This window comes from Colius striatus, chromosome 5 (assembly GCF_028858725.1).
Source record: "Colius striatus isolate bColStr4 chromosome 5, bColStr4.1.hap1, whole genome shotgun sequence".
NCBI lineage: Eukaryota > Metazoa > Chordata > Aves > Coliiformes > Coliidae > Colius > Colius striatus.
The window spans coordinates 2,928,398-2,947,576 of record NC_084763.1 but is presented as its reverse complement, the minus strand read 5'-3'; the positions used below and the strand labels follow the sequence as shown (position 1 = coordinate 2,947,576).

Here is a 19,179-nt window from a genome sequence, read left to right as displayed (position 1 = left end):
GATTTCACTTCCATGCTGAGACAGTAGGTTCTATCTACCTTCTACCTCTTTAGGCAGGATTCCCCAGAGGACATTTGTGCCCATACTACCTTTTCGGTCTTGTGGCTTTCCCAAAGCAGATTCATCTGTATTTAAAAGGAAGCAGATCTGATGCAAGGACTGGAGTGCCATCCAGAAGGTTCAAAAGGGCAACACAAGGCTTTTTTCCTGACTTTATCTGCAGAACAACAGGCCACATAAGTGGTGGTGGTGAGAGGCTGTTCAGGCCTCCAGAGTGAGGTTCTGGTAGAAAGTGACAAAGAGAATGTGTTCCACTATCATCATGAGAATCTACTACATGTAGAAGGAAAGGCAATGGCTGTAACTTGCCAACAACCTTCACTAACATTTAACTTCTAAAACAGTCTTTTGTTTTCAAAAGCTTCATTATATTATTTACAGAGTTAATTTTTTGCCTGTTGCAGGCAGTTTAGTTCTGCTGCCTGTTTTAGGACAACCTCTAACTTGACATCCACTACTGGCCTCTTTTTTTAACAAAACATTTTTAAGACCTACTTCTATATACTTTAAAAATAGATAATCTATATCTGAAGAAAACAAGCTAAAATAAAAGAAAGCTGAAAACTCCACTGGCTGTGGCAACTGCATGACATTATCAGCCATGTGAGGAATTTTCATCTAAGCTGGACACAGCTCCTCTTCAGATTTTATTCTGCAATATGTCATTGTGTTGCATTTGGCAGAAAAAGAAAACCCATAACCAAAGTTGTGTGGACTGAGCAGCTCCAATAAGCTATTTACTGGCCTTACTAAACTCAGGAACAGGCCAACATTTGCATTTTGGAATAACACGACTGGGTGATAACGAAACAAATGTAGAACTCTGTCAGAACATTGAGGCTTCCTCCAGAGGCAGAAAAACATAATGTGGAAAATTTTGGAATGAGAGCCGTTCATCAAACTTTTAAACAGGATTGAAAAACCCCTTTGTAAGTAAGTGGCCTGAGAGTGTTATTGGGATCACTTTGAAGCCTGGTAGAACGGGATACTACATCCAGCACAAGACTGTAGGTCTCTGCCAGCATGCCTGTAAGTAGACACACAACAGACCCACCAAATCACTGCAACAGTCTGTTCCCGTAAGACATTTGTCACACAAATAAGGTTTGGTAGGTTTAGTCACTACACAAAGTCTATGATAACTGCTTTTATTACAAGCCACTTGTGCTCCTTTATAGTCCCTTGTTCTGACATGCTGCAGATCATGTATAATTAAAGATAACTGTTACTTTCTTCCTTCCTCCACAACACAGTAAAGCCTGTAAACAAAGACAAGCTCTGGGACCATTAAGAAAGGGCCTTGTCTGCAGACTGTCTTTCCAACCAGCTCCTTTCAATTTCAATACTAAAACTGTCAAGGTTAATTAAGAGTTATGGGGCATAACCATTTCAAAACCATAAATCCATACAGCAGGAAAGGAACATGACTGCCTTAGTGAACATCTCTTTTTAAATAAGCAATATCTCTTTTTGAGACCTAATTCAGGTTCCTTAAACTCAACTTTCTATTGTAAATATCTTTATTGCTTCTCCTGCAGTGAATATAAAGACTGCCATAAAATAATTTCATCCTGAAGCCTTCTGCTTTATTTGACTATTTAAAGTTGACCTCAATGTATATTCTAGTGCTTACACTGCTACTCCATCCAAATTCACCACAGCTTTTTGTGCTCCTTCCAAATCTCTGCAGAGAACTGCATTTCTCTCCAGCTTCTCTGAATGTTTTCTTACTAAAGAAGCTTTGTGTCTGAGCGTGCATGGCTGTCCACAAGTCCTCACAGCCTCAAGCAGAATCACACAAGTACCAAGAGCTCAACGATTAACCACTGCCCTTTCAGAACATCTTTAGCATTCAGCACACCCAATGACCCACTCCAAAAAATCCACCAGAATAACACTGCAGTGCAGGCTTCAACTGAAACCTTAAAGCCACCTTACCCAGTCCAGGGAACTACACACTTGCTTCTCTTCTAACTGTGCTCAGCTCCTCCACCAGATCCTCTGCTGAATCGGTGTCCAAGTCAGTGCAAGACAATTCACAAAGCGCAGTGCAACCTGAATCAGGTTGGTACTTCCAATAAGAAACTTCAGTGGAACAGACAGCAAGCTCACAGTGCTTCAGAAGCTTGAATCTCACTGATTTTGATTATAAAAGGATGGGGTTTTGCCATCTTTAGTCCTTACAAAGTCCCATGTACACTCTGACCATTAACTTCCAATTACTTAAAGTGATTTTCTGGCCTCTACAGCAAAGCAACTACACTTGAAAATGCAAATCCTAAAGGCTTAAAAACAGACAGGTGATTATAACAGTATCACATTTATTAGTGTTTCTTAATCTAATGACTTCTGCTTTATGAGGAAACCTTTGGCTTTCTTCATCTGCTTCATGGACTAACAGAGTAGTCCCATTCAGAGAACTGCTGATCATCTGATCGTCAGTCTAGAGCCTCTCTTAAAACTTTCCTTAAAAACGTCAGTGGTTTCTATCTTGATGAGCACTTTTTAAATGTTTTAAGCAACATTTGGTCAACTTACAGAAGAAATTAGAGCTGAGTATCTAAAAGCATAACTTATGCAGACCAAACATTAGCTGGTTATCAGATCCAGAGAGGCACAGAAAATACACCCTGACCAGCGAGTTAATACATTTTGGGAGGAGATACTAAGAAAAGAAGCTAAGCCTGTCTCTTCTTCATTACTCTATCTGGAAAATGTGCTTAATAATAATGCTTTGAATTCAAATTTCCATTTGTAGATTTGAAATCACTTTACAAAGGTGCATAAGCATTATTATTCTCATTTCACAGTTGGCCTCACTAAGTACAGAGATTTGTAGCAGTTTGTATGAGAAGCAGTGTTCTGTAGTGAATAAGTTAAGAGTCTGAAATTATCTCCCCAGGGGTTTCTTGCCAGCTAAAGCTGTAAACCTCAGTCTACACTGAAACCCATCGGGGCAAAACCAGACACTGTCCCTCTGATATTGGTGGGTTTCTGTGTGGCAACAGGAGTTCGGGTCAGAAACTCTGTGATATAGATCTGAAGAATTTCTGCTTAAGGTTGAGTCAGTCAGTTAAAATCCACTTTTCTAGACCCCTGGGGAGATGATCATCAGAGAGGTCATTAGAGTATTAAGACTAAAAAATATGCAAAGAAACAAAATGACGCCTTTTCAGAAGAAGGAGGAAACAATAAGACACACACATAGCAGTGGACAGTCTGGAGTTTGATCAGGAAAGCTCCTTAATCACTGTCATCACACTTTTTTTTATCCTCTTTTCTGAAAATAGAATCTTTCATTGCAATTTCCTGTAATACAGTTTTCCTTACCCTATATAATTCCCCCACTGGATAAGGGCTCCTGCACATGGCAGCTGTCTAACCAATGCGATTCAGATCTTGTCAGGGAAAGTACTTCTGTTTGCTAAGTCCAAGCATCCAGTAAAATACTAGGAGTACATCTTCTCATTTAACTGGAACCATCTTAGAATCTTTTCTTCTCAAATATCACTTGGCCACTTAGGTTAAACTTTAACCAACATTTCCAATTTCACACTGCATTAAGGCTAAAAATGAGGATGTAGTGCAGGCTTTGGGCTTTTTCATAATTATGGGGATGATAAAAATCAGGCCTTTTAAGCTAATATGGAGAAAAAATATATTTTCAAGGTTACAACCTTTAAAACTACTACCTATTCTTCCAAAAGCTCCTTATTTTCAGGGTCAGGCCTAAGCCACGATGGCTCACAAAGTCAAAAGACTCTCTCATTCTTATCAGCTTCAAAACCACTCCAGTTCTTTCCCCAAATATCAGCTGGTCGAGAAAGGACATCAACACAGCCACAGTCAAAGAGACTAAGCCAGAAACACGTTTGCACATTTTAACTTTAAATAAACAGAAACCTTAAGTATTTGCAGCCTGGTATTTGTTTTGAAAACAGCAGTTCTTGTTGCTGAAACCAACCTGCCTACCCGCATTTCTCTCAGCTGTAGCACCCTGCACACATAGAAACTGTACAGACAACCAAGCTTGTACATAGGAGAGAAAAGCATAAACAAAAGTGAATGTCAAAACAAAAATCTTCACTGTTTAAAAATCATTAATAGCTTAGTAAACTGTACACAGAATGTGAGTGTGAAATACACAGACCAAACTCCTTTTCCAAGCCCAATCTGTCAGACAAAGGCTATAAGATGGCAAGTTCAAGTTCTAATAATTCCAGACTTTGCTACAGAGGTTGATACCCCTGCAAAGTTCTGTAATTCATAATTCATAAGGAAAAGGTCAAAAGGAATATTAAATAATTTAACTTGCATAACAGAGGATTATTTTTCCTTCTCTTACACTTCTTGTAAGCACAGAAAAGCCTGTTCAAATTACTCAGAAAAAAACCCCCAACAGATGAAAAACCCACTGTGGTGTCTTCAGTTTCTTTCAGGACAGCACCACCCCTCCCTGCGTTAGCTTTGTGTCAAGGCACAAATCCAGAGTGGAGTCATGCTGATTTGTGTCCAGTGGGGTAACTGCAATGCTGGAGATTTTAACTATGCTTCTGTACAGTTGTCTCCTTAACACTCCTTGATTGCAACCACAGTTACTCAAAGTTAAACACACAAAGGTGTGTTGATAACGGTGATAGGCAAGAACAACGAAACGTGTTTATTGCGACCGCCAGCACCCAGACCTTCTGGTCAGTTCTGCAACACACTGTGGAGAGTGAATCTTTAAAGCAGGAAATCTCAGTGCCAGCCTCTTTCCTCCCCAGCCAAGGCATGACAGAGTCCCCAGCCTGGAGGTGACTCATACACAAGACTCGTTAGGTTCCGGAGGATGTCGTGGGGGAGCCCCGTGCTCTGTGCAAACGTTCACCAGAAAAGAAGCTGCAGAAACTGTCATCTGCTGCTTCAGTGTACTTTTGTCATTAAGAACTTTTACTTCTGCCCTACTGTATCTGCCCCACAACCAAATCAAGTTTTCCATTCATCAACACCTACTGGGAATACACAAGTTACTTGCAGCTTAACAGCTTTCAAGCTTTTTTTGCCACCTCTTACTTCCTCTCTAAAGCCAAAACCAAGACTGTTATTGACTAATGCAATGACACCCAACAAGGGTACAGCTGGTTAACTGTAGATGTGACCCTGTCTGCAACACTCACATGCCTTCAGCAGGTGGTTCATCTGTCTGATTTTGAAAGAGGAGGTAGCACTGGGACTAAATGTTGATCAACTGAGGAGAACACATCAAATATGAGTTTTTCTTTCAGAACGCACAAAGACCATCTCTAGTGATGGGCAGAATGCAAGAATGAACACTAATCCCTTCACAACTGCCTTGATTTTGCAGTTCTGCCTGTGAATATAAAGAAATCTTTAATCAACATTCATAATTTCTGCACCAGGAAAAACTTAAGAGGGAGTCAAAGGAGAGAAAGAACTAGAGAAGCATATAAAGATCCATGCACATAGAGACACGTGCACACACATGCACACAGAGCAAGGCATCCTTTGCCATATGGGATGGCAGCTCTGGATTCAGCTGATGGATTAAGCACCAATAAATTAAAACCAAAAAAGCCAAATATTACTTTTCTAATAAAAATAAGTCAAGGATTTAAAATAGAAAAGCTTTTTTAATGAAAATCAAATGGCATTTTAAACTTAATAGACTTTAGGTCTAATAAAAAAAGTCAAATCTTTTCTTTAAGGAAAAGAAACTTCAATAATCCCAGAGACTGCTACGCACAGAAGGAACCGCTTGCGACACAATGAGCCCGACCTACGGCTACGTGAGCGTGGCAAGTAGTAGCAGCACTAATGGAAGGAGACACGTATGCCTAGGAGCAAAATGATGAACAGTTTCAATCAGATGAAATTGAGGAGCTATTGACTTTTTCTTTTAAGCACACCTTTAAAAAATATTAACAGGCCTAAACACTCTAAACTCTCGTGATTAATAAATAGCTCAATAGAAACTGATCTTGAGGGACCTTTAGTAAGTAATAAAAAAAGTCACAGAATTTGGGGCAACTTTTCAAGATTAAGCACACACTGAGCTGGCAGGTGGCAGCTGGTCCTCATACTGACCTTGCTGCCTGGGGCTTCATCAGCGTGACTCCTGGAGACTCGGGAAGCACTAGGACAGACACAAGCTAGCAGTCATGCCTGCTGAGGTAGGCTAGCAACCACACTAATATTTCACTGGCACTATCATGTATGGTCAAGTTTAGTGGGCACAAGCCCAGCATCATTACAGAGATTGTCAAGAGTTTCAAAATGACTTGCTAAGTGTGAGGCCTCTGCAGAGACCCTGCACCCACAGTGGCAGTTCTGTGTTGGGTTTCTAAAAGGCCACCCTTTCACCCCGTGCACCAACTGTGAGAGCCAACGTAAATGACTTCCCTCCACCCTTGTGCCATTCTTCCTGACACACAGTAAAGGAACTGGCTGTTTTGCTCATTGGGAGAAAATTTACTGAAAGAAACTGTAGCTATGAAATGTGCACACAAGTGTTACACCTTCAAGGCAACACCAGAAGGTAAACCTTCAGCAAAGGAGCTCTTACGTTGCTGTCCATCTTCCACACGTCTTTCTTCAAATCCAGTACACTGACTTTCAGGCTCATTTTGTGCCAAAACTCCCTCCTGCATGCAGTCTGTATTATCTGTGAACTTATTGGAATAATCAATACCAACAAGAGTGTTCACACATTAGTAACCTGCGATAGCTACCTGTGCTGGGCTTGTAAGAACCACCTAACACTAAATCATGCAAAGGGTTGGGGTTTTTTTTCAGTCTCTCTATTACTTTTTTTGAAGATGCCTCACATTTTTACATCTTAAATATTTTAAAAGCATGCCTTCCCTTATTCCCTTTTTTGCTATAATGATACCCAGATAAAGCAGGCCGGCAACACTTCAGACTTTGTTTCCATTTTCCAGAGGAGGAGATAATGGTTTAGATGGATTTGCCCTATCAACTGTACTATGCAACTTAATGAGGAAAGTTTCCCACCTGTAGTTTTTAAATCAATAAAGTTTCAGTGATGAAAAAACGAAACAGCAGAGTGCAGATGCAGGTTTTCTTCTAACTCTGTGTTCCTTAGAAAGCTAAAATCACCACCGTATACAATGCAATAAAACTACATCTGGTGCTTGCCCTGCAAAAATATTTCTTGATGAGGCCTTTTTTTTTTAAGAAAAACCCAACAAATGCAAACCTGTTCTTCTGCAAGCACTGTTAAATTCAGCTGACAACTCAGTGGACTGCTAAGTATACCTCTATAGACACACAAATGAATATTTTCTTCTAATTAACTTACTTCCCTGATGTGGAATGCTAAAAAAAACCCCTAAACCCACATAATTTCAGCATTAAAAAAGTGATTAAAATGCCCCATTTGGCACCAAATGCTACCATCATAAAAACAAATGAAGGAACCTGAAGTGTGTTTCCATTTTTTGAATATTCAGTTGGAATCTAAAAGCCATGAATTTCAAAATAATGTGGATCTGAACTGAGTAACTATCCAAAGATTCTTGAGTGACAACACAAAAATGGCTTATAATGTGGGGTGATCTCCAGAAATTGCTCCTTCAAAGTGTATTTTTCAAAAGCTCTAATACTTTTTTCTTGCACCTGGAAAGTACACACATGGAGTGCAACTCTGACAGTAGGCAGCTATCTGAAAGTGGAAGCATTTAGGAAGCCACCAGTGAGCCAAGCATGCTCAACACAAGCATCACTTGTGCAGTTAAATGAATACAACCTCTTGTATGGTGATTTTCCAACTGAGTAGGTCAGGTCAGAGTATGTTTAAATGTCCAGTATATCACTTCAACTGCTCTGTATCTTCAAACCAAACCTTGTCAAAACAAAACTAACTACATTATCTAAATGCACACAGACATTAAGATTATGTGGCTTGGATGGCTGCCTTCACACAGTTTTGAGCAGAGATATAGGTAAGGCATGTGTATGTCTTTCAGGTACCTTTTGTAAGTCCCAAATGAACAGGAGGTTGAGACTGGAGCTGAGGCAGAGGGTTCCCTGAGAGTGTTGTCAGCCCCTGTGCCAGGCTGCCCAGGGAGGTGGGGGAGTGCCCACCCCTGGAGCTGAAGTGCTGAGGGCCATGGTGGTGGCCTTGGCAGCGTGAGGTCAGTGGTTGGACACCTGATGGTAGAGATGGCAAGATGGATATTGTACCATATGCAAAGAATTGGGTCTCTGCAGCCTAGCAGCCTAATCAGTAACTCTCAGTAATCATATTAGATATTATTATCCTAATGAAAGCAGATTGTCCACATAAACTCAAGATTAAAAGATACATAGGTGAGTGATTTCCAATACAGTTTGCTATTTGGAAGAGTGAAAGAAACATTAACAGGTAATTGGTAATTGCCACGAAAGGGATGATGACTTTGGCAGGTTTCTGTCTTACAACCCACTTCAATCTACACTGTGTTAAAAACTCTTTTTTTTCCAAAATTCCCTGAACAGGGAGCTATTCCTACTTCTGCAAAGGTCACAGCAGTTTACTGCAGCTCACCACACCAAAGTTTACCTTTTGTTAAGATGTCAAAAAGATAACAGTATCTTTGAGAGAGGAAGTGCAAAACCTGGCCCATGACCCACCTCCACATCCTCTTCCTAACCCACCCTCCAAGTACCTACACTCTCCATGGCGTTTGCCTTCGAGAATGCAGCATTCTCTGAGACGGTTCTGAACACTAATTTGGCTTCCAGGTAACACAGTTCACTGCCTGGGCCAAATGAAACCTCCAGCTATGCAAAGAAACAAGAGAGACAGCTGTCAAGTAAAACAAAACAAAAGCAACCTTGAAAATGATAGTTGCAATTCTCTGTTTCTTCATTAGAGGCCCTTGTAGCCTGTCTATCAGTGTAGTATGGACACGTTGTGTATGTTTGAAAAGAAAAGCAGCCCAGTTGGAGAGCAAATAAAACTTGTTAGTCTCAGGTTTTGTATGTATAAAACAGATTGATTTCATGGAAATAGAAAATATACATTGACACATGTGAAATGATGCTCTTGCATACTGATGGAAGTAAGTGTGGGCTTGTACACAGCCACAATGGGAGGGATCGAGACACATGTGACTTGAGGAGCTTTCCAGTGAACGCAGAAGCAGCAGCCTCTTTTCACCTGAACTCTCTATCACACATGTATTTCATCTGTCTGATATTCCAGTGGAAATGTCATTTGATGCCTTTTGAAAACAACACTTCACTGTGACTCTAAATTATTCCCCATGGGGGAGCATTTTACTCCAAGATGCTTTGTTTCCTATCTGTGCTGCTTCCAGCGAGCTGTTTGATAGATGCCAGAGATGCAGATGAGGTCTGTAATGCATGGTTTTGGATGACTGAAGACAAAATTCCCTGCTCCTTGACATAGTTTCCCAAATGATCATAACTCTTAAAGCATTCATTATCGTGTAGTAAGGCAATCTGTACTTCTGTCAAATCATGTTATTTACAATTTATAGAGGTTATATAGCAGAGAGATTCAATGAGCAGAGTGACACGAGGAACACTTTCTGCTCTAATTTTTATTCTCCCCAGTGACCTTGTTATCTTTGCCCTTAAGTGACATTGAGGTCATTAACAGGTCATCCTCCTTGAAGCATGAGAGGTGATTGTACAATAAAGTACTCAAATACCAAAAATGAAAGCAGTTTAAGATTTTAGGAAGGACAATCTTTGGACAACAAGATGAACAGTACATTTCTATTCATACTTTGCACATTCATATTATATTATTACCGTTACATTATTACTGTGCCACTTGCCACAGGCTTTGAATCATGGCTAGCAGCACACACGGGTATGAAACAAAAAGTAATTGCCTGATCATTAAAAGAAGTCCAACCTTGACACTCTCTCAAGACAAACTCACATCATACTTCTCAAGCAGCTGGTCAGGCACATCAGAAAGTTACAAGAATAAGAAACAAAGCTGCAGTAATGATATGAGGGGTGCACCTTCATTCTACTGCTTCAAAAAGCACCAAAACATGACTCAGCTATATCCATAATCACTGTCAGCAATCACCATGGTTTCATCTTTGCAAAACAGAACCTTTTGTTTGCACTTTATCTCAGCAAGGGGGTAGTAAGCTTTGTGATGGAACCGAAAAGCCATTTATCAGAATAAACCATTTAAAAAAACAAACTCGATAACAAGAGACCCCAGCGTACAAAAAGGATCCTTCTCCTGTCACTTGTTTGTCTATTCTTAACTAAAAAAGACCCCAAAACCAACCACTTTACAGTTATTTTAATAAACCACTGCAGTTTTTCTTCCTGTTTTAAGACATATTAAAGACTGTGACTGCCCTCCCTCAATACACCTGATGGAACTCAGAGGATCAGCAGCAGCCTGTACACAGAGCACACAATTATTTGCCATTTTAGTTATGTGAAACTTTTCAACTGTGTTATGCCAATGACATAAGGCACAGCCCACAAAGTCACTCTGCAAAGAGCTGTGCTAAGAAACAATACCCTCCTTATCTGCCTGCTCTGCTCCTTTGCCAGAGTTCACGGCCAACACACAAATGCTGGCAGAAGGTTTATACAATGGCTGCCAAATCTTTTGCAGGGAAAATCAGCTGGGGAAATTCAGCCTACTGGCAACGAAGGTGTAGGGAAATAATCTCAAACCAGTTGTGAGGTCACAACCAGGTTCAAAAGAGAAACATATCTGATGTTCACTTCCATTTAGGATTACAAGCTGACTTTAAAAGATATTGCAGCAGGTACTACATTTTTCTCACAATATAGGTCAGCACAGTTACAGACATGGGAAGATTTAAGCACATCTTGAACTTTCTCAACTGGCACCTGAAGTCCTAGGGACAAATTAACTTCTTTTTCACTGCAATAAATATACTGTATGCTTGTGCACTACATCCCTAACCAATGGAAGACTTCCAAGCCTCTTCTGTCAAAACAAAACACTGACCTTTTTTTACTTCCAGACCACTGCTGACTTACTCATGAACCATCTGTATTTACAGGCAAAGGTTGAGTCTAATAACCCTTCCTCATCACACACATCTTAAAAATAGAACTCCAATGACAAAGACAATTTGATCTCTCATGCTACTTTAGGCAGCCAGTTCCATTGTCTGTGATTTACTAGCCATTTCCATCCACTGTGGTACTCCACATTCCACACAGTCCTCGAGCACCTCTCTTCTATAAATCCTGGGAACTATTATACATCAGGCATTAGCTCACTCTCTCCTCAGCGACAAACTCTTTCGAGATTCAAAGATGACTTGAAACCTTTCTCAGTTATTCTCACTTACATGTGGTAAATGAGATGCAATTGCTACTGTTAAGAAATGCTCCCAATCAGGATTTGTCTCAAACTCTGCACCTGTGAACGATGTGCAGGGAAAAGACTTCTGTGACTTAAAGCTGCTCATATCTCATCATTAAAAGGTTACGGAAACAATTTTCTAATGACTGTTTTCCATTTGTTTTTACTGAAAAGTACAAGTTGCTGATGGGTAAAAACAGACTCATCTGCTTATTTTCAAGAGGAAAGGTTCTCCTGTTTTTTTGCTGACCATGCTCCCCTTCCTCAGATTCCCCACTTTGCACAAGTTTTTCCCACAGCTATGCACAGAAATGCTTCATGGCCCAAAAAATCTACCATGACCCAGGAAAGTCTTGAAAACAGGGAAGAGAAAATGGCTATTGCTTTGCAAAGAAAAAGACAAAGAAGAAAACAGATCATGAGACACGTCTGGAATGGAACTGTTCAAGCTCATTTGTGGCAATCTGTCATCTCAAACAGCAGTCTTAAGGATCTCTGCAGCATGTTAGGATTTTAGGGTTTGTTTTCTTTTTTTATCCTGTAAAGCACAATCCCTACAGACTTTTAGCAAGCATAGGCCACCTACACATGCATAGATGTGAACAGCACACCCAGATGCTTAATACAATGACCAGCATTAAGCCCCAGGACTGTGAGATGCCTCCCAGGACCTGCACAAGGTTACACAAGGAACACCTTTGGCTTAGCTAAAAGCTATTCCAACGCAATATGATACACAGTGAAATAAAAATCAATATTCAGTGCAACATTAACCAGAAGCAACAAATGGGTTGAAATCAGTCTGTGAGTAAAGTGTGCTCAAGTGCACAGAGGAATGGATGATGTTTTCCCCTGACAAAGTCTCATTGTTTTATTTCACATTACAACTAATAATGCTGTGGGACCCCATGTAGCAACCTGTGTCTGAAAGGAAGAAATGGGCAGAGAGGGAGCTTGGGCAAGGAAGGATATTCCAGGCATGGAAAAGGATTAGATAGATGAGAGACAGATGACAGGGTGCACCCAGTGATGTGGGTGAGCCCTTAAGAAACATGAACATGAGCTGAGACAGAAGAGATCACAGAGGTACCGACAAAAAACTCAAGCTTGGGGTGAGGTGAGGCACTTAAAAGTTTCAAGATGGAATACAACAGCAGCCAGGAAGGAAGGAACTCTTCTAACACCTCTACACTGTCCTTAGTATCCTCCACACAGACACTAGATCTCGGTATACCTTTGTCAGACCCAAGTGCTCTCTAAAGCGAATCCCTGTTACACCCTACAGTCTCATTGTCATACAAACTTCTCTTACAAAGCCAAACAAATACAGCTCTAAGTCTTCCTTTAGAAGTTTTCCTCCTACTTCTTTTACCATACCTTATGTTTCAGTGCTCTTCTCAATTAGTATACACCAGAACTGGACATGGTATTTGATACATGTTCTAGACCATGAGGCTCTGCCACAGCACTTGTCTGTGGATTCATATTCACTTTCTTTCACAGCTACTGTTACTCATTTCAAACTCCTCCTTCTCTGACCTCAAATGTTTTGTACCTTTGGCCTGTATTTTACAGCACCTTAAGAACATTATGCTGCTCCTGTAAATGTCCAGAACCCCTAGTGACTGGCATCTTCTCAATAGCATATGGTTTAATTTTAGATTGAAGGCTCTATTACCAAGGTATGTTTTGTTTAATTTTTTAGCTATGCACACTCTTACACTGTTTCTATTTGCTTATACAGAACATATCTCTACACATATATACTTCCAGAACTCAGTCAGTTACTAAGACCCTAAAAATGACCCAAAAGTATGTCCAGAAGTGTAAGTTGCATCACTAATATAGATAAAAATGCATCTGAAGCAGATTAGTTCAACAAAAGAGTTGAGAACCTGCTTTCCTGACTGCAGAAGAGATCTTTAATTTATGGAGAAAAACAAGTTGAAAGCAGGAAAACTGTAAAAAGCAACCTCCAGTCCTTTCTATATCTTGCTTGCAAAACTGATATCATTTGAAAGGGTTTTCTTTTACGTTAAGCACCAAAAGGCTCTGCCACAATTGGCATTACCAAAGACATGCAAGTTTTCTACAGAAGAGGTTGTCCTGCTCATTAGAGGAATAATAAGCAAGGCTTGCTAAATCCTTTTAACAGCATGGAGGCCTCAAAACAATACCCTTTTTTAAATTCTGTCTGCAGTAACAGTGTTTGCAAGAACCATATACTGAAACCCTGGAGGTTCCTTTTGAGCATCCAGAAGTTTTACTGTGACAGGGAATGAGCACCTAGACGGGTCACCCAGGGAGAAGGAAGAATCTCCACCACTGGAGCTACTCAGAAAACATTTGGACATGTTCCTGGGCCACTGGCTGGAGGAAGGGAGTTGGAGCAGAAGACTTCAAGGTGATACTTTCCAGGCTGAACCCATGTGAGGTTCCGTGATGTAAACATCTTATCTACACTGAAAAATAAAGTATTATTAACATTATTTATGGTCTGTGGACAGAAACCTATTTGCAACTAGAGCTGATGTGGTTTATAAGAGACTTACAGTGTAAACTGGAGTATGTGGTTAAAAACTGGTGGTGCTACACTGTTTTTGTTCTAGTTGAACATTTGTTATGTTGTAGGTGAATATATCTTATGTTCAATTCCCAGCCAGAATGTAGAGGGAACAGAGTTTAAAAGATTGTTTTCAACCACAGTATGAGCAGAGCCATGGTCAGTACACGAGGAAATAGCACCACCACAGAATCAAATGGCAATCCCAATGGGCTACTGGCAATGCAAAGTTCTTATCCAAGGGTTTCACAGCCATTTCCTAGAGCAGAGAATCCCTTCGCTTTGTGTTTTATGCCAACAGTTTGGCAGTATTTCGAAATCAGTCACAAACTAATGTAAGTTTATTGACTCTGCACTGTTAAGTTGGGAATGTCATGTAAGTCTTACAAAGAAGCAATGAGTGCAGGGTTATAGAAATGCAACGATTAATGGAAGTATATTGCAAAGGAAACTCACGGGATTCTTTCAGTTTACTTTAAAAGGCTGGCAAACTTTCTTTAGTTGTTAGTTTTAAGCAAACACTACCAGGCTGAACAGGTCAAAGAAGGTTGGATGGAATAATTGAGTACAGTTAAGGAACATGAGCAGTTTGTTCTTGCTGATAAATTAGACAGCTGCTCTGAATTACATTTCATGCTGTTTTCACACAACAGCTAATTTCCTCCTGCTAGTTCTAAAGCTACTTGGAACTGTACGCAATTAACTCTGCCACCTTTCCTTTATCCTTCAAAAAGCATCAATTTTGTTTGCTTACAGTTAGTTCTCCACATATTTTCCTTTCTTACTGTACCCTATAATATTCTAAAAAATAACACACATTTGTAATAGAAATGCATTAGCAGCAGAATGCAAGTTCTAACATAAGCCATATGATATGCTGCTGCTCAAAAAGTGTGCATTCTTGTACTGCAGAACTCTCACGTCGGTGCAAGCTGCAACCACTTGCATTTTTTATCATTTTCAATACACCTCAAAGTATTTTTCCTCTATATTTTCAAAAATGGTGCTACATGTCAACATTTTTTGTTTTCTGAATACAGTTCACACTCTGTCACCAACCTATTTGCCATTATTATGCAAACTGTATTACAAGTGGATGCAACATGAAGCTACAGTCTTTTTACTGAAAAACCTAGGGAGAAAGAAAAGGAAAGCCATTGTGATAAAGAACATTTATAAACAATAAGGCTGCACAACTGCAGTTTAATACAAAGATACAAACGAAACACGCTTTTAGAAAGAAGTATTTCTTATAAATGGTACAGTTAATCTGTACCACCATAAACATATGGCATATGAGTAAAACACTTCTTTAGAGGATGACTTAAGGACCTTGGAAAGGGAAAGTGGATTTTGTGGGGAAAATCAGTTAAGGCACAGGTTTAATTTTAAAGACAGGCTTAAGTTGTCCCTCCTTCCCCAAGCCTGCGTGGGACAGGTGCATAACTATGCTGAGAAAAGGGGGCATTTTTCCTTCTTTGGAAAGAGACTTCTAAGAACCTTATGCCTAATTCACAGAAGTCAGCTGTGATCTTCCACTGACTCTGCTGGACTGTGTTTACTTGTCAGGTATCTTTAAAAATGGCATTACATTAATTTCGTTGTACAATTTCAACACAAGCACCTAATATAAAGCCTTACACTTAGGCATACTCCTCCCCTACAGGAACTGAAACCAGCATCAACAGCAAGCTCATTTAACACGTTGTGTGAAGTCATTAATTCTCTTATTGTGATGCTATGTAGTGATGAAAAAAAAAGGTATTATTTTGGTTTCTAAGAGGTATTCCATGGCAATAAAGTCCTCATTGTGAATAACAAAAAAAGAGAAGCATTTCTGTTATTCTTGTAGTTGCGGTGAAACAAAAATAATACATGATCTTGTGACTTCAATTTCGACATTCCTCTAGCTAATTATGTAAGCAAATGTTAAATCAGCTGCCAACACACTATATTCTGAAGGTTCAAAATAGATATTCCTATAAAATTTCTTTTCTGCTCTATTTCCTTCTTCTAGCGTTGACATTTTTTTATTTGCATCAATAAATTCGTTACCAACAACATAAAATTGGGAAGAAGAAAAAGAGCCTCATTTTAGATTCTGTTAAGTCATTCAGAACTGGAAAGCTTGAGTTGAAAACACATGCACCAATTCATTAACCACATCCTCACATTTTTTTGGTGTGGCTTTTTTTTGGTTTGGGTATTTTTTGGTATCTTTTTCACTTGAACAGCATCCACTCACAGCAGAGCTGATCCCCACTGCTATGCAGGCTTTTGGTTCTTCTTTTTACATGCTCAAAATACAAAAAGATCATTTTAAAGTTATTTTTTTCAGTGGGGAAAAACTTTATCTGCAAAGACACATGCAAGTATCAAGACAAAGTTATTGGCAGCTGAATTTTGACCTTAAGTGTCACCATTTGCTCCCAGTAAAAGTACTTAGCAACCTAATTTTATGGTAGGATGGGTTTCAGTTTGTTTTTCTGTCTTCCCTGTGACATCTAGTTTCTTAAAGCAGTTCTCAGGCCAAACACAATTGATGTACAAGTATTTTTTTCCTAGAGCCATCTGAACAGCATCCAGGTACAGTGGATTTCTACAGTGTCAGTTAAAAAACCAACCAGCACGCTTCCCGTCTCCGCTGCTGAAGTGGTTGTGTGGATGCTCTTGACTCATCTTCAGCCTGTTATATATTTATTCCAAACCGATTGACTTTCAGCTTTAAATTGCTATCCCTCTTACACCTGGCATATTTTCTTCCTGTTGACTTCCAAAGCCAGTCATAGAAACTATTAACCCTCAGCACTGCAGAAATATTTTAGGGAAACAGAGAATTTTTGAAAATAATGCACATATAGTAATAAAATTCATTATTATGTATTATTCAATACATATTAGATTGAAATATCAGGCCCCAAATCTCATTGGCTTATGACACTTTTCATACCTTTCCTTATTTTTGACTGATTGCTGTTTCTTGCTGCAGGTGGCACCTACTTCCCCTCCGCAAAGCAGAGCTACTGTTGGAAGTGATTTCCATCAGGAAAGCAGAAGTAATTCACAATTTTTGTTGCCATTGCTCTTTCAAGGAAGCAGCAGCCTGAGCTGAGCCCTGCCATCATGTATGAGGAGAGCTCCACTGCCATGAGTGGTTGCGTGTGTGAGGATAAGGGTCTGCCAGCACTGGGTTATTATAACTGGGGCAGGTGGAGAGGGAAAGAAAAAAGGGGGAAAAAAATCAAAAGGAAATACCTGAAACAATGACATAGCCAGCTGTGTTTAGTGTCTCCCAGCATCTGCCTGGAGTACTTCTAAAGCAGCCCAACAAAAGCAGCCTTATTGACATGGAAAATGCAATCAGAACACGGCCATTCGTTGTCAGAGGAACTTTACAGCAGAGGACAGTAAAATGCTACAGGTGGACAACAGAGGTCAAAAGAAATTCAAACAACTGGTGAAGCAAACAAAAACAGAGTGGCCAACCTCAGAGGCTTCAGTCCAAAGCACAGAGTAATATTCTGGATGAAGTCACTATTAGACAGCTATGCAACACACACACAGCAGAAGATTCCTTTTTTAATATCACAAATCTGTGGTTTATTGATCCCTCACAGAACTGGATGGAAGAGGAGAAGCTTTTAATTAAAAGAAGTGATTAAGTGCAAATCCTTCCCAAGCCTTTCATGAAAGTTTTGCTTCAGAGAGTGATTTGAAGAGCCACAGCAAGGATGAGTGGGTATGCTTAGAAAGAAAAGGTGTATTCATAAGATGATTAGTTGAGTTAAGATACTATTGAAGATAAAGGCAGCTCCCAGCTCTCAGTAGGAAAGAGCTGACAAAACTGTCATTGAAGAACATTTTTTTCCTCTTGCAAAATTAGCAAAGACATTATAACATCTTGTAGAGAATTTCAATGGATTCAAAATTACTGTAACACTTTGTTTTAGTCATTCGAGTGACAAAGCACGGAGTCTTGTTTAAATAGAGCTATGTTTCCACAGCCCTAGCAGGGGACAGTGTGATAGGAACAGATGACAGTGAATACCACCTCTTACCAAAAAGCAACATCAGGCACTACAGAGAGACCTTCTGTTAGAGGAGGCTCAGCCTAGCCAGTTCAGCTGATCACTCCTGTATTTCAAGGACTGAGCTGGAAACACCTCTTTTTGTTTTAAGTTCCACTTTCTCAAAGTGAACTAACAAGGAAATAATCCAGCTTCACAATTTCCCATTCCTCCCAGTCGGTGTTGGGAGCTATGATATCACTAATGAACTTTTCCAAAATGTTCCTTTTCCTCCATAGGTTTGTTGTGTTTTGTTTTTTAAATTCTCCTTTAAATATACTTGTAGACATCTGTACACACTTTCCCCTCTTTCAGTTTTGCTGCTATTTACATAGCAATTGGTATAAAACATTAAAAACCAAACCAGAAGGCAGACCAGATTAAGAAATCATTTAATAAGTTTACTTAATCAAAGCTAGAGACAAATACACCTAATGCTAAAAGAAAGAGGGTAGAACGTAGGAGCTATGCCATAAATAGTAAACTGACTGAAACAAAAGCAACTTTCAGAAGTCATATGAAGGAAAGAACCTTACTGCCTACACTGGGATGAAGAAGGAAACTTCCACGTGCATGCAACTACAGGGAAAAGCATGCAACTGAAATACAAATCAGTAGAAAATAAAGTGGCTTGGAGAGGAAAAACTGAGTAAAGGTCAGATCCCAAAGGAGATGAGTAGAAATCTCTGGGTTTCATGTCACTCGGAAATTTACCACAGAGATCCATTTGTAAATGGATGAGGTGGCATCTCCAGAACCTCAGGCACACACTAAGCAACATGAGGCTAAGAAGCACGTGGAATACATGGCTTCCTCCAGCATCTCCTCTATCAGCACCCAAGCTAGGCAAAACTAAATCAAAGTCCTGTTTAACACCACATATACTCAGCTGCCTCCCATGCAACAGGCAGGCTCTCACTAAAAAACGTGTCTAAGGCATAGCTTCAAACACATTCCAGTGAGCACACTACCCACAACCGTGTGCCATCCTGTAGAGTGGTCTCTTGGAGCAAATCTTTGTAGTATAAACACATAACAAGCCCTTGGAGCAATACTGCAAATTAATGACTGGTCTACTCATCTATATGTTATCAGGAGTCTCAAGTCTCTTGTTCTGACAAGAGTTTTGATCTTCAACATAG

General features: G+C 39.8%; 1 protein-coding gene across 3 annotated transcripts in view; it reads right to left on the bottom strand.

Moving 5' to 3' along the window:
• Positions 1–19,179, bottom strand: part of TPK1 (thiamin pyrophosphokinase 1) — a 385,084-nt gene that overhangs the window by 223,345 nt on the left and 142,560 nt on the right. The window lies entirely within an intron of this gene.